Source organism: Taudactylus pleione, unplaced genomic scaffold, assembly GCF_031769625.1.
Source record: "Taudactylus pleione unplaced genomic scaffold, aTauple2 ptg000334l, whole genome shotgun sequence".
NCBI lineage: Eukaryota > Metazoa > Chordata > Amphibia > Anura > Myobatrachidae > Taudactylus > Taudactylus pleione.
In genome coordinates, this window is record NW_028284735.1 from 1,194,591 (window position 1) to 1,209,633 (window position 15,043).

The 15,043-nt window shown below is 35.4% G+C and overlaps 1 protein-coding gene and 1 pseudogene across 1 annotated transcript in view; one reads left to right on the top strand and one right to left on the bottom strand.

Annotated features, from left to right (window-relative positions):
- Window positions 1-15,043, top strand: part of MFRP (membrane frizzled-related protein) — a 681,594-nt gene that overhangs the window by 314,261 nt on the left and 352,290 nt on the right. The window lies entirely within an intron of this gene.
- On the bottom strand, window positions 9,714-9,832 carry LOC148508919 (5S ribosomal RNA; annotated as a pseudogene).

Genomic DNA, 15,043 nt, shown 5'->3' on the forward strand with positions numbered 1-15,043 from the left:
GATTTAGGTTTAAGTCCTGATTTTGATATATTCTCATTGTAGTTATTAATTATCGCATCTTTTCTTAAAAAATGTCTTTTTAGTGTAAACAGGATACCTAGGGGTCTTATAATCCTCAAAAACCCTACATTTGGGTTAGAGAATGCAGAATTTATGAGCAAATGGGATAAGACACTACATCAGTGCTCCTTAGATCTTATGAAACTGATCATACAAGAGAAAAAAACTACACTTTCCATATTAGAACAGGAAATTAAAACACAAGAGTCTAAAATGGAAGAGTTTAAAGAAAATGAAGATTATAAAGTCAATGATCAAGTTTTGATCTGGAAAATTGACAGAGTGGAAGAGGAAGTCATGAAGGGCAAGGAACGGAAATTTATCAGGGATAAACAGGATTATGAATCCAACAAGGTTAAAAATTGGAGCAGATTCAAGAAACCCACTAACCTACAATCGAGAATTATAGATAGAGACATGAATCAGTGGTGAACAATACCATATAAGACAAAATCCTCTTATCAGAATAAACAATGGGAACCAAACTCCCCTCGCCCTAAATACATCAGGAACAGGTTTACTAACCTACAGAGATTGGATTCCAATAGCGACATGGATAATTTTTTATCCCCAGACCAGATGTCCTCAAATCCGAGGAAAACATTCTTCAAAGAAACAACAAGATTGGCGTCACCATTAAAAAGGAGAGAAAGAGAAGAAGAGGAAAACGGGGCGGCAGGAGGGGGAAGTTTCAAAAGAAGATACCTCCTATGAGAGAAAGGAATTTTTAACATATCAAAACACGAATTAACACAACCAGAAATATCATTACTAAGTAAAGGGTTGAATTTTGCCCCAACAAGCAAAATTAATAAATTCCAAACATTTATAGATCTAAACAAATTTGTAAGGAGTCTTACACTAAAAAGAAATTTTTTAAGAAAAGAAGATGCGATAATTAATAACTACAATGAGAATATATCAAAATCAGGACATAAACCTAAATCTAAATTTTACCCACTTGAATCCAAAGGCAGTCATATCAATATATTTTATGACTTAGTCAAAAAAGATTTATGCAAAGAGGATCCTCTACAGCTTAAAGCACAAAATCTGTCCAACAGAGAAAAAGAAGCATTAAAGAAACTAGAAACAAATCAAGACATCATACTAAAACCAGCTGACAAAGGGGGGGGAATAGTTATTATGGATCATACATACTATCTGAAAGAAGCAGAAAGACTATTGGGGCACCCAGTTTCTTATATTATACTAGATAAAGACCCATTGGAACAATACATTGAGGAATTGAGACCTTTATTAGTATCAGGTTTACGCAACGGGGTCCTGAATAAAGAGGAATTCCAATGTCTCTTACAAACTAGTCCCATAACCCCCATATTTTATTTTTTACCGAAAGTACACAAATCCCTGACTGAACCACCAGGCAGACCCATAATAGTGGGAATAGACTCTCTAACAGCCCATATGTCAGAATATGTGGACTTGTTCCTACGCAAATATGTGGTTGAACTTCAATCCTACTTAAAGGATACTACTAGTGTGTTACAAATAATAGAAAAAAATAGATGGAAAGATTCATACAAATGGGTAACCATAGATGTACAATCTTTATATACGTGTATAGAGCACACTAAAGGGATTGAAGCTTGTAGGGATTTTATTGAAACAGATTTGTCTATCAGCCTACCACATAGGGAATTTTTATGTGATATTATGCATTTTATTTTAAATCACAATTATTAAGTTTTATCGACAAATATGTGGTACGGCAATGGGGACTACCTTCGCTCCTAGTTTTGCAAATCTATTTATGGGACAGTGGGAAATTTTTTTATTTCTAACAATAACCCTTTTGAGAATAATGTCATATTTTATAAAAGATACATTGATGACATTTTAATTATATGGGAGGGTTTAGAGGATGTTTTTAAGTTATTTATAACCCATATTGCCAATAATGATATGAATCTAAAATTTACACATAAAATGGACAACCATTCTATTGAGTTCCTGGATTTGATTTTAATAGGAGAAGACAATGGAAGAACTACAAAGAATTTTATTAAAGGTGTGGACACTAATAGTTACTTACATTATAAAAGTGGACATCTGAAGAAATGGAGGGACAATATACCTTATTCCCAATTCCTTAGAATCAAACCTAATTGTAGCACTATTGAGGCGTGTGAAGAACAGATAAAGTCATACACAGAGAGATTTAGATCTAAAGAATACCCGGAGAAATTATTAAGCGAAGCTGCTGAAAAAACTAAAAGGCTGGAAAGGGCGACACTTCTGGACTTCAAGGATAAAAAGAGTACTAGGAATGAAGTGATGCCTTTTATTACAACATACAATGGACACGAGAAAAAGATTAAGAGAGTTCTTACTAAACACTGGAGTATATTATTGATGGATCCAGTTCTGAAGGATATCCTTCCATCCAGACCTCCGGTGGTTTTTAAAAAAGCTCTGAGTCTAAAGGAGATATTAGCACCTAGTATGATTAGGACCAAAGGGACACAGGGAAGAGGATCTTTGCCCAAATGTGTAGGGTGCTACAAATGTGGGAGATGTAACATATGCAAATATGTACACCCACAAAGAAGGACCTTTCTCGACTCTACAGGCACTAAAGAATACAAAATTAAACAATACATGAACTGCATTACAACATCCGTTATCTATATGTTAGAGTGTTCTTGAAGTATTAAATATATCGGTAAAACTAAAAGACCTTTGAAGCTTAGGATTCAAGAGCATATTAGAAATATTAAAAATAAGGTAGAAGGACACTTGGTCTCCAAACATTTTAGGTTACATCATGACTCAGATCCAGACGAATTGACCTTCAAGGCCATAGAGCAAGTGACTATGGGAGAAAGAGGAGGCGATCTCGCTAACAAATTATCACAACGCGAGATGTATTGGATTTTTCAACTAAAAACTATGGTTCCGGATGGATTTAACGACAGTTACGAAATAGCACCCTTTCTATGAATATTGGAAACCTGGAATTATTTTATATGGACTGACCTAGGTAAGTATACCTGTTTAGATATCTACAGCCATACCTTCCTCCTAACGCCCAATCTCGTCCGATCTTGGAAGCTAAGTGTGGTTGGGCCTGGATAGGACTTGGATGGGGGATGTCCTAGGAAGTCCAGGTGCTGTAGTCTAATCTTCTTGAGGTATACGGAGATATTGGCACATTCACCAAAAATAAATAAGAAAAAAGAATAATCTACTATCAAGAACATCTCAACATCAGAAGAAATAATCTACTCCTCTTTTATAATGGATGAATGGATCCATCAATGAGCTGCTAACCTTTTGAAAAAAGAAAAAATAAATAAATAAAGGTTGTGCCTAGACACCTGTTTCGCTCTTATCCATCTGTTGTCTACAGCCATACCGACTTCTCAACGCCCAAACTCGTCTGATCTTGGAAGCTAAGAGTGGTCGGGCTTGGATGGGGGACCTCCTAGGAAGTCCAAGTGCCGTAGTAAACTATATTGGGTTATGAGATATGGCTTGGCCTCTATATCTAGGAGAATTAAAGAAGTGAGGATATCTTCATCAAGAAGAAACTATTGAAACATCAGGACCTCCTCCAAAAAAGATCCTTATGGCTATTTAAGTCTAGAAGGACCAGAACTCTAATTTTTTATGTAAAAATTTATGGCAAATATGGATTAGAGTGTCTACATACATTTTATACACATTTTTTCTGAAAAAGACTTCTTGGACTAAGAAACAAAGACTTATGATTTATGTATAATTAAAATGAGAAAATACTAAAAATTAGAATATCTACAAATAATCATTCCTCTGTTATAAACAACCCTATAGATAGATATTGAAGATACTCGGTTATATGAACCTAATATAAGATGTGAGGGCACTTCTACACTGAAGTATCCCCATTATCATTTAGTTTTTGATCTTTCATACAATTCCTCTCATACTGACTATGTGTGTTGAAGGCAGAGATATGTGATATTTGTTGTTTTTTAAATCTGATAAAGATCTTATAAGAATTGGGATCTTTTATGTTCTATCACTCATAATATGTTTTTAAAAAAAGAACAAGTATACACAGTTTCAAATATATCTCAGTTTTATTTTTAGATAACCACCATAATGGCACCCACCAGGAACGCGACACAATTCCGTTATGGCTATGGAGATAAGAAGGAGAGATAGGACGTGGATAACCTAGAAAATGGCGCCCATCAGGAGAGTGACAACATCCCGCTATGACCAGAGAAGCCTGTATTGATGGAAGTGATGAATGAGGAGTTCTGGTTATGTCTGGTGATGTGACGCGGCTGGTTACATTGAGAGCGGGCGGAAGCACGGTGTACGGAGTCGGGGAGAAGATGGATCGTTAGATAGGAGTACTTCTTTGGAGGACCACGTGGATTACAGAAACCAGAGGAAACATGATCCGGAAGTGACGTTATTTGAAGAGAGGGCGGAAGTAGTCCCATGGAGAACCGCTTGCACGAACTAAGGGCGGAAGTCTCAGAACTAACGCTAATCTATACAAAGTTTTTTAGCCAAACTTAAAACTGAATATTTAATGGCCACTATATGTGAATTTATGTCCAATAATTTAGTTTTTATGTATATACACATGAATTAGTAACTATTGGGGTAAACGAATCACAGGAAGTGAGATCCCTGATTGATGACAATTACTCCTCATTAGTGAGGTATATATAGCTCTAAAAACCTGTATGGAACTACACTACCCTTGAAGAAGTCTAAGTGAAGGACGAAACGCATTGGGAAGCCCCAGTCCTGCCCTACATGAACTTGCTGGGAAATTTTAAATAAGATAAGCACTTGGCACTTTACTCTTATTTTCTCCAAATTTCCCTTTGCAAAAAATGTATTTATTGTTTTAAAAATGCTTTTAAATAATTCTCCATGAACTTTTAGGAGATTATATATATGAATTTACTATTTATCTTGTCCCTTATCCCTTGTGTTTTATATATGTGTTTTTCAGTCTAATAAACAGTGCATCCGCACTCAGGAAGAAATGTTAAAATCAATTTCACCTTAATCTGCACCAGCAGTTACGTCGTATACTACATTAGATGCCCTTGTGGGCATCTATATGTAGGTAAAACTTCTCACAAGTTCAAGGAGAGAATGGCACTCCACTTTAAAAAGTTTAAACATAATTTGTCTGCCCTCAAATACAAAATAATCAATTTGTTCCTCCCAATTTAAGAGGGCATGACAGGGACCATGCCTTATTGCAGCTGGAGGCATGTTGGATTTTCAAACTGAACACTGTACAGCCTCATGGTCTAAATGAGAATCTGTCCTTTGCTTGTTTCTTATAGATTACATAGCATATAGCTTTGATATCTAGCTTGGTTACTTTAATGTATTGAAAGACATAACTTTTGCAGCTTGATTGTTTTGAGTGTTGCCACTTTGTTCAAAACTGTAACCGTTTGTTTTTATGTGATATTGTTTGGTGATGGGTACACAAACTTTACATGGCATCTGTTCCCATAGCAACCCCCCTGCTCAGCCAGTGACACAGTCAGTGGAGCCGGGAGCTGCTTGACCGGAATTCCCTGATCATGTCAATGAGCAGGGATTGTGTGCGGAAACGTGCTGTTATGCTACACTTGAGGTGGATCTATTTAAGGGTAAGTTGTACATACATTTATTGTTATTTCCCTGAAGAAATTTTGAATAAGAATTGAAATGTTGGAAAACTGTTCTGTGTACTTGCAGTGTTTTTTGATTGATCTATAAGTCCCAGGAGTGCCACCATGATACTGGATGATTGTATGGTGTATGGTAAATACAAAGGAAGGCACACAGGCATATATTACACTTTACAGAGAGTGCCGGATGATTTGGGTTATATATATATATACACTTATGTCTTAAGAAGTATAGGATTAATATTATTATTAAGTCGTATCGTTATGTGGCTTGCGCTCCACTGAGTGGAATGCAAGATTTAGTCACTAGGACATATAGATATTTGTTTTTTGCACAAGAGTATTGGCAAGTTGGATTGCAAGCCTTAGCTATTAAAATTACACATATGTTAGTTTTTTAATACAGAGCAATGATACTCGCGGATTGCGTTCCACTATGTGTAACGCAAGCTATAGGTTACTGAGACAACAAAGTCTATGATGACTTCCAGTCTCTGTCCCGGAAGTTTGAATGCTGCCGTCGAGATGCTGATCAGCTAGGCTAGTGTGTCGTGCTGTGAGGTGGAACACATGCTTTGAGGCTTGCGTTCCACCTATTAGAACCCGGATGTTAGTGCTCATGTGAGCGCTGTGGAGTGGAGCGCGTGTCTTGAAGCTTGTGTGGAATCCGGGTGTCAGCATTCATTTGCTGAAGTGCTCATTATAGTTTTCAGGTGAGACTTTTTTTGTGGGTAACACCAGATATTAAGGCAATTAACCCTGTTACGAGGGGCGCTGGCAGCTTGTGTCACATTTTTTGGCTTTAAGTTCTATTAAATAAAATACTGTCATTTGCCAAAAGGGTTTTTTTTTATATTTGAAGCTTTTTTTATATTTGAAGCTTTATTTAGATCTTTATTTGTCCCTGTAGAGCAGTGATTCCCAACCTCGGTCCTCAAGGCACACTAACAGTCCTGGTTTTAGTTATATCCATGATTGAGCACAGATGGTTAAATCAAAATAACTGGGGTACTAATTAAGTCACTTGTGCTCAAGTATGGCTATTCCTAAAACCTGGACTGTTAGTGTGCCTTGAGGACCGTGGTTGGGAACCCCTGCTGTAGAGGTTATGTCATCACTTCCTGGGAGGGGGTATATAAGACTATCAGCTGTCAATTGAGTAACATGTGCAGTCTGCTGATCCAGCTGAACTTTAGCTTTCTGTCCTAAGGATTGTGATATAAGTAATATTGCTCTAAACTTGGCAGTTTATATGTTTATATATGTATTATGCTGAATAAATGTAACACTCTTTATTATATCTTTATGGTGAGTCTCCCCTATACTGATTGGAGTCTATCACTTATTTTTTAAATTATGGTATTTGGTTAATGGCATTATGTCTATTGAATATTTGAGCCTTTGGTATTTTTTTTACCTTTGGCTTCTTATGTTCTATTGGAGTTGTTCCAGGTATTATTATTAATTAGCAGAGTAATATTTATTACCATTATTTAATTTGTAAACTTAGTGGGAATATTGAAATTAATTAATTAGATATTTATTATACATATTATGTCTCTTTATAGGCAAATTTGTGCTTAATTGCATCTCGTCTGCGGATTTTTACAAAAATCTGCCAACTGAGCTGAGTATGCTTAAATCATCTAATCTGCCTTAAACTGTAGTGAGATCATCTGGTTGTTGTGTTGTGATCCTCTCCTGTTAGAAATAAGGACTGTGGGTTCACTGTTACAATGGTATGTATAGAAAGCCATCTTTATATATATATTTTGGTTATTTCTTGGTTATTTCTTCAGTCCATGTTTAGTGTCAATATTGGACAGTTCTTAATATTTCTTTTTTGTTTTGTATCCTTCACATGTATACACCCGTTTACTTTGTTTTAAAGATGTACCCCTGAGGAAGTTCCGTTAAGGAACGAAACAAGTTGGGTTTTTCATCTATTGTATGCAATTATTGAATATAAGCTCTTTTAAAGATATTACTGTTTTTATTAAATAAATAATATCTTTTATCCAAGGAAGTTTTTCTTATTTACTGATAGTGGCCATTTTGGCCCTTTTTTTGGGTGTGTTCTGGTGTGAGAGTGTCTTTCAGTGAAGAATACAAAGGATTATTGTGTACCCATATCATCCGTGAATAATAAAGGATCAACAAGAATTCATTAATAAGAATATTTTTGAAGTGGGGAAAAAGGAAACAAGGAATTCAAATCCTACCTCTTTATGCAGGACTGATCTTTTTGAATATCTAAATATTATTAATTGTTTCTATAGTGTGCCATTCATGGTTATTTATATAAAAGATCTTTATATTTTGAGTTACAAGCGCCTGTTTTCTCCTTTTCACTTTTGCATATATATATATATATATATATATATATATACAATTATAGTATGGTAATTGCACCAACCTATCACAACTCTATTCTACGTAGTGATACTTATAACATAAAATAATTGTATAGAGCAACCACACTCCCTAAAATAATGGGTGTCTGCTGAAGCAACTAATATAGGACAATGGGTTAATTGTCCTCAGAAAAACATGTGTATGAGTAGTTAACTCAAGTGCTTGGTGTGTTGCATAACAATAAAGTGAAACCAAAAAAATCTTTGTGAAATAATTGTATGTATAAGTGCAAATATAGCAAGAATATAGTAAGTGTTACTTTACACAAGTGATGTTAATAAACAATTTATTTACATATATCAAACATGAGATTGATCAATGGACCTGCATACAGTAATAGCAGCAATACTCGTAACTCTATTGTGGAAATATTGTTATAAAGTGCAGTGTGCTGTGCAAACATGTACATTAAATATCTGAGTAATTCATATAATAAATATCTCAAGTAAAAAGATGAATAATAAATATGTACTATTTACACGCTTATAATTCAGACATAAAAACATAGAGAAAATAATTCTTAAAATTAGATAAAATATTTTATTCTAAAATCAATGCTTATCTGAATTTGTGATAAAAAGGTTCAAAGTTCATCAGGCAAGAAAAGGCAGCTTCCCAACATGTTTCCTCCTTCAAGGACTTTATCAAGGGGTATTGCCTTCAGGGGATATCTCTTACTTATCTCTTACTTATACCCCCATACATTAGGACTGATTGAATCATTATTAAGGTTAATGGTGACATCACTTCCGGTTTGCGATTGGCCAATGCAACGTCCTGATGTTTCCATCCATAATAAATAACCTGCTGCCTCAATCAGCTAGTTATACGTAAATGACACCACATAAACAGTCTATTTGAGGGTGTCCATGCTAAAAACACTTTAATGTCGGTGATTGAGGACGCGGGACCCAGTTCTGGGCATACGCATCACTTCTGCCCACACACGGTGCTGACTTCCACCCATCCTCAAGTCCCGTAGTGCGCACACGCACCATGTGCTCCTAGCAACATCCTCCTGTTGCTTCTACCCGGCTTCTGCTTGGTGTCCGTCTGATTCTATCCAGTTGTGTACATGCATATGGCCATCATGTTGGAGTCCTTGATCTCTGCAGTCTCGGTGATCCTCTTGTTCTCGGTCGCCATCTTGGTGAAGTCCATTTAGTGTGGACAGCAAGTGGCACTGTTCTTTTCCTCATGTCCCTTTATATCCCGATGTTGTCTCATCACCACCCTAATCAGAGTTGTTGCTGTCTGTTCTTGACTTGTACATATGTCACTATGGTACAAGGACAACATTAGTTCAAACATATATACTGTTTTTCGGGGTTAGAATGCAAATTAACTCATGCCTATATTTATAAGTACCAGGTCTGAATATCCATAAATTGACATATATGTAGAACCAAAAATAAGGGGGACAATAGATGACGAATATACCATACTACCAAGTAGATAAAACCTGAATACAAATAAAGCTCTTCAAGCACATTCGCCTGTTCATATTATTAATAATATGCCTCTTAGGTAGCCAGTAAGATTCCTTCACTCATGCGCCCTTAAGCATATATGCAATAATATCTACAGCACATGGTATTCCCTGGAGGTCCCCCATCCAAGTACTAACCAGGCCCAATTATGCTTAGCTTCCAAGATCGGATGAGGTTGGGCATTAACATAATGGTCTGGCTGTAGGTATCAAATTAGCAGTTATGCCCTTTACCTCAACCATCACAGAAATGGGGTCATCTCATAGCTTTCATTAAAACCATGCGGAGCCAAAGTATTAAGTTCGAAAATCCAAAACATCTCTCTTCTCGAGAGTTTGTTCCCTAGGTCGCCTCCTCTCTCGCCAAGGGTGACATGTTCTATTGCCTTAAATATCAGATGTTCTGGATTAGAGCCATGATGTGAGACTAAATGCTTAGATATGGCATGTCCTTCCACTTTGTTTTTTATGTTCCGGATATGTTCCTGTATTCTTATTTTGAGTGGTCTTTCAGTTTTTCCTACATATTTGGTACCACACTTGCATTCCAATATATATATGACAGATGTTGAGTTGCAGATCATGTAATTTTTTATCTTAATTTCCTTAGTGTTATTGAAATTGGAGAAAACCTTTCTTTGTGGATGTAAATATTTACATATAATGCATCGGCCGCATTTGTACCTGCCCAAGCAGTTTGGTAATATTTGGCTCTGCTTTGCGTCCATGTTCTTAATTGTACTGAGTGCTAAAGAGTCTTTAAGGTTTCTCCCCTTTCTAAAGAATTGCTTTGGTTTAGGGGCCAGTACCTCTTTTAGTATTGGGTCCATCAGGAGGTGCCAGTGTCATGTAAGGATTTACAAATATCTTTCTCATGTCCATTATAATTAGTAGTAAAGAGTACTATATCTCTGTTTTGATTGTCCTTGGTCTTATACCTCAATAATTCTCTTCTATCCAAGTCTCTTGTTTTAGTTTCTGCCTTTGATAGAAGTTCTCTAGGGTATTTTTTCTCTATAAACCTGTCCATAAAGATCTGTTTTTGTTCGTCACAATCCTCATCTTTAATACAGTTTCGCTTTACTCTGTGGAATTGGGAGTATGGAATGTTCTCTTTAAACTTTTTCAGGTGTCCGCTCTTATAATGTACATAGCTGTTTGTATCCACTTCTTTTATGTAATTATTTGTTCGAATCACCACTCCTTCACCTATCAGGATCAAGTCTAAAAATTCCACAAGTGTTTTGTTAAAATGAGATGTGAATATTAAATTCATATCATTATATGTAATGTGTATTAAAAACTGTTTAAAAATATCCATCCCAGATCATTAAAATATCATCTATATACCTTTTATAAAACATAATATTCTTCTTAGAAGGATTATTCTCATACACAAAACGATTTTCCCACCATCTCATAAAAAAATTAGCGTAGCCGGGAGCAAAAATAGTACCCATTGCAGTACCACATATTTGCCAACAAAACACATCTAAAAATTTTAAATAATTGTGATTCAAAATAAAATACATAAGATCACATAAAAATTCTCGATGTGTGGCACTGATGGACTCATCCTTCACCAGCATTCTCTACACACATTCACTCCTTTTTTATGTTCAATACATGTGTACAATGCTTGTATGTCTATTGTAACCCAGTTATATGACTCTTGCCATTTTATTCCTTGTGTGCATTGTAGAACATTAACAGTGTCTTTAAGGAATGAGTCCAGTTTAATTACATATTTCTGCAAGAAGATGTCCACATATTCGGAGAGATGTAAAGTCAATGATTCTATACCCGCCACTATCGGTCTACTGGGTGGGTCAATCAAAGATTTGTGCATTTTTGGCAAGAAATAAAATATGGGGGTAGTGGGATTGGTCATCATCAGGTACTGGAATTCATCTTTGGTCAAAATTCCCATGTGTAGTCCATATACCAATAAGATTCTCACTTCATCTGTATAGTCATTTACAGGATCTTTCTCCAGTCTTGCATAGGAGTCAGTGTCACCCAATAGTCTCATATCTTCTTTTAAATATGATAAAATATCCATAATGACCAACCCCCCATTTATCAGCTTGTTTGATAATAATACTGGTGTTCTTTTGTAATCAATTCAACGCTTGTTTTTCATCATTCCTTAAATTTTGTTTTTGTAGAGGTTTCACATCTGTTTCACATAAATCTTTCTTGACTTTTTCATAAAATATGTCTATGTGGCTTCCTTTGGACTCAAGTGGGTTGTAAGTTGATTTCCCCTTCAGACCTGATTTAGATATGTTCTCATTGTAATTCCTTATGGGTGCTAATTCTTTCCTTAAAAAATGTCTCTTCAACGTCAAATTCCTCACAAATTTATTCAAATCTATAAAAACATAAAATTTGCTTATATTACTTGTAGGAGCATATTTTAATCCTTTACTAAGCAAGTTTATTTCAGGATTGGTTAGGGTGTGGTTGGAAAGATTATAAATTCCTTTTTCCTTTAGGTCTATCGGAGGTACCTCCTTTTTAGACTTCTTCCTCCTACCGGCCCGAGTTCCTCTTCTTCTCTTTTTCTACTTTTCATGGGCAAGGCTATTCTGGTGGTCTCTCTTACTGGTGGTCTCCTTATATTCCATTGTGGTTCTGGTCCTGGTGATAAAAAATTATCTGTGTTGCTATTGGAGTCTAGATGCTGTAGTGTTGAAAATCTGTTATTACTCTGAATAGTGTTCAGTCTCGGAGATTCTTGAGTATCCTCATATCTTTTGTTATTATAGAATTTCCATTTTGGAGCCTGCTTCCAATTGACTAAATGCTGTAATTGATGTCAATTATTATTTGTTGCACCAGTTCTGCTCCAATGCTTGATTTTTTTCAATTCATAGTCCTGTTTGTCTCTAATGAATTTCTTTTCTTTGCCATTGATGACTATTTCTTCATTTTTTTCCATTTTTTTGATAAGCACTTTTTTGTTCTCTTTATATTCCTCATTTTCTTTCTGATCCTCCATCTGTGTTTCTCTATTTATAATATCTTTCTCCAAATCTGTAATTATTCCTTTTTTTCACATATAATCAGTTTCATAAGGTCAAGGGAACATCTATGTAGGATTGTGTCCCATTTTTATGAATTCAGTCCAATCCAAAAGTGGGAGTTTTTACAAGCCTCAGGCCTCTTTGGATCCTATCCACAGAAATGTAATGTTCTAGGCCTTTGATGTCCCACCATGCCTTAATCTCTTTTATCATTAATTTTTCAATGTCCCAGAACATGTTGTCTAGTTTCTCTGTTGGAGCTGCACTATTTGTTATAGTATTGTTCTCATTAAAGATCCTTTGACAAAGATCACTCCTTTTAGTGGTCCGACCATTAATTCTGAACATAGTGATATGTAATGAGTAGTTAAATCAAATAGTCATCAAAGGCAAAGAAAAGAAATTCATCAGAGACAAACATGACTAAGATTTGAACAAAATCAAGCATTGGAGCAAAACTGGTGCAACAAATAATAATTGACATTAATTACAGCATTTAGTCAATTGGAAGCAGGCTCCAAGATGGAAATTCTATAATAACAAAAGATATGAGGATACTCAAGAATCTCTGAGACTGAACACTATTCAGAGTAATAACAGATTTTCAAAACTACAGTGTGTAAACTCCAATAGCGACACAGATCATTTTGTATCGCCAGGACTAGAACCACAACAGAATATAAGGAGACCACCGGTAAAAGAGACCACTAGAATAGCCTCACCCATGAAAAGGAGAAAAAGAGAAGAAGAGGAACTCGGGGCAGTAGGAGAAAGAAGTCTAAAAAGGAGGTACCTCCGATAGACCTAAAGGAAAAAGGAATTTATAATCTTTCCAACCACACCCTGACCAATCCTGAAATAAACTTGCTTAGTAAAGGATTAAAATATGCTTCTACAAGTAATATGAGCAAATTCGATGTTTTTAAATATTTGAATAAATTTGTGAGGAATTTGACGTTGAAGAGTCATTTTTTAAGAAAAGAATTAGCACCCATAAGGAATTACAATGAGAATATATCTAAATCAGGTCTGAAGGGGAAATCAACATACTACCCACTTGAGTCCACATAGAAATATTTTATGAAAAAGTCAAGAAAGATTTATGTGAAACAGATGTGAATCCTCTACAAAAACAAAATTTAAGGAATGATGAAAAACAAGCGTTGAAAAGATTACAAAAGAACACCAGTATTATTATCAAACAAGCTGATAAATGGGGGGTTTGGTCATTATGGAAATGTTATCATATTTAAAAGAAGCTATGAGACTATTGGGTAACCCTGACTCCTATGCAAGACTGGAGAAAGATCCTGTAAATGACTATACAGATGAATTGAGAATCTTATTGGTATATGGACTACACAAGGGAATTTTGACCAAAGATGAATTCCAGTACCTGATGATGACCAATCACACTACCCCCATATTTTATTTCTTGCCAAAAATACACAAATCTTTGATGGACCTGCCCAGTAGACCGATAGTGGCAGGTATAGAATCATTGACTTCTCATCTCTCCGAATATGTGGACATCTTCTTGCAGAAATATGTCATAAAGCTGGACTCATACCTTAAAGACACTGTTAATGTTCTACAATGCACACAAGAAATAAAATGGCAAGAGTCATATAACTGGGTTACAATAGACGTACAAGCATTGTACACATGTTTTGAACATGAAAAAGGAGTGAATGTGTGTAGAGAATGCTGGAGAAGGATGAGTCCATCATTGCCACACATCAAGAATTTTTATGTGATCTTTTGTATTTTATTTTGAATCACAATTATTTAAAATTTTTAGATGTGTTTTGTCGGCAAATATGTGGTACTGCAATGGGTACTATTTTTGCTCCCAGCTTCACTAATATTTTTATGGGATGCTGGGAAAATCGTTTTGTGTATGAGAATAATCCTTTTAAGAAGAATATCATCTTTTATAAAAGGTATATAGATGAAATTTTAAAGATCTGGGAAGGATCAGAAGATATTTTTAAACAGTTTTTAACACACATTACAGATAATGATATGAATTAAAAATTCACGTCTCATTTTAACAAAACATCAGCGAAACTGTACTAAAGATGAGGATTGTGATGCACAAAAACAGATCTTTATGGACAGGTTTATAGAGAAAAAATACCCTAGAGAACTTCTATCAAAGGCAGAAACTAAAACAAGACACTTGGATAGAAGAGAGTTATTGAGGTATAAGACCAAGGACAATCAAAACAGAGATATAGTACCCTTTACTACTAATTATAATGGACATGAGAAAGATATTTGTAAATCCTTACATGAACACTGGCACCTTCTGATGGACCCAATACTAAAAGAGGTACTGGCCCCTAAACCGAAGATATTCTTTAGAAAGGGGAGAAACCTTAAAGACT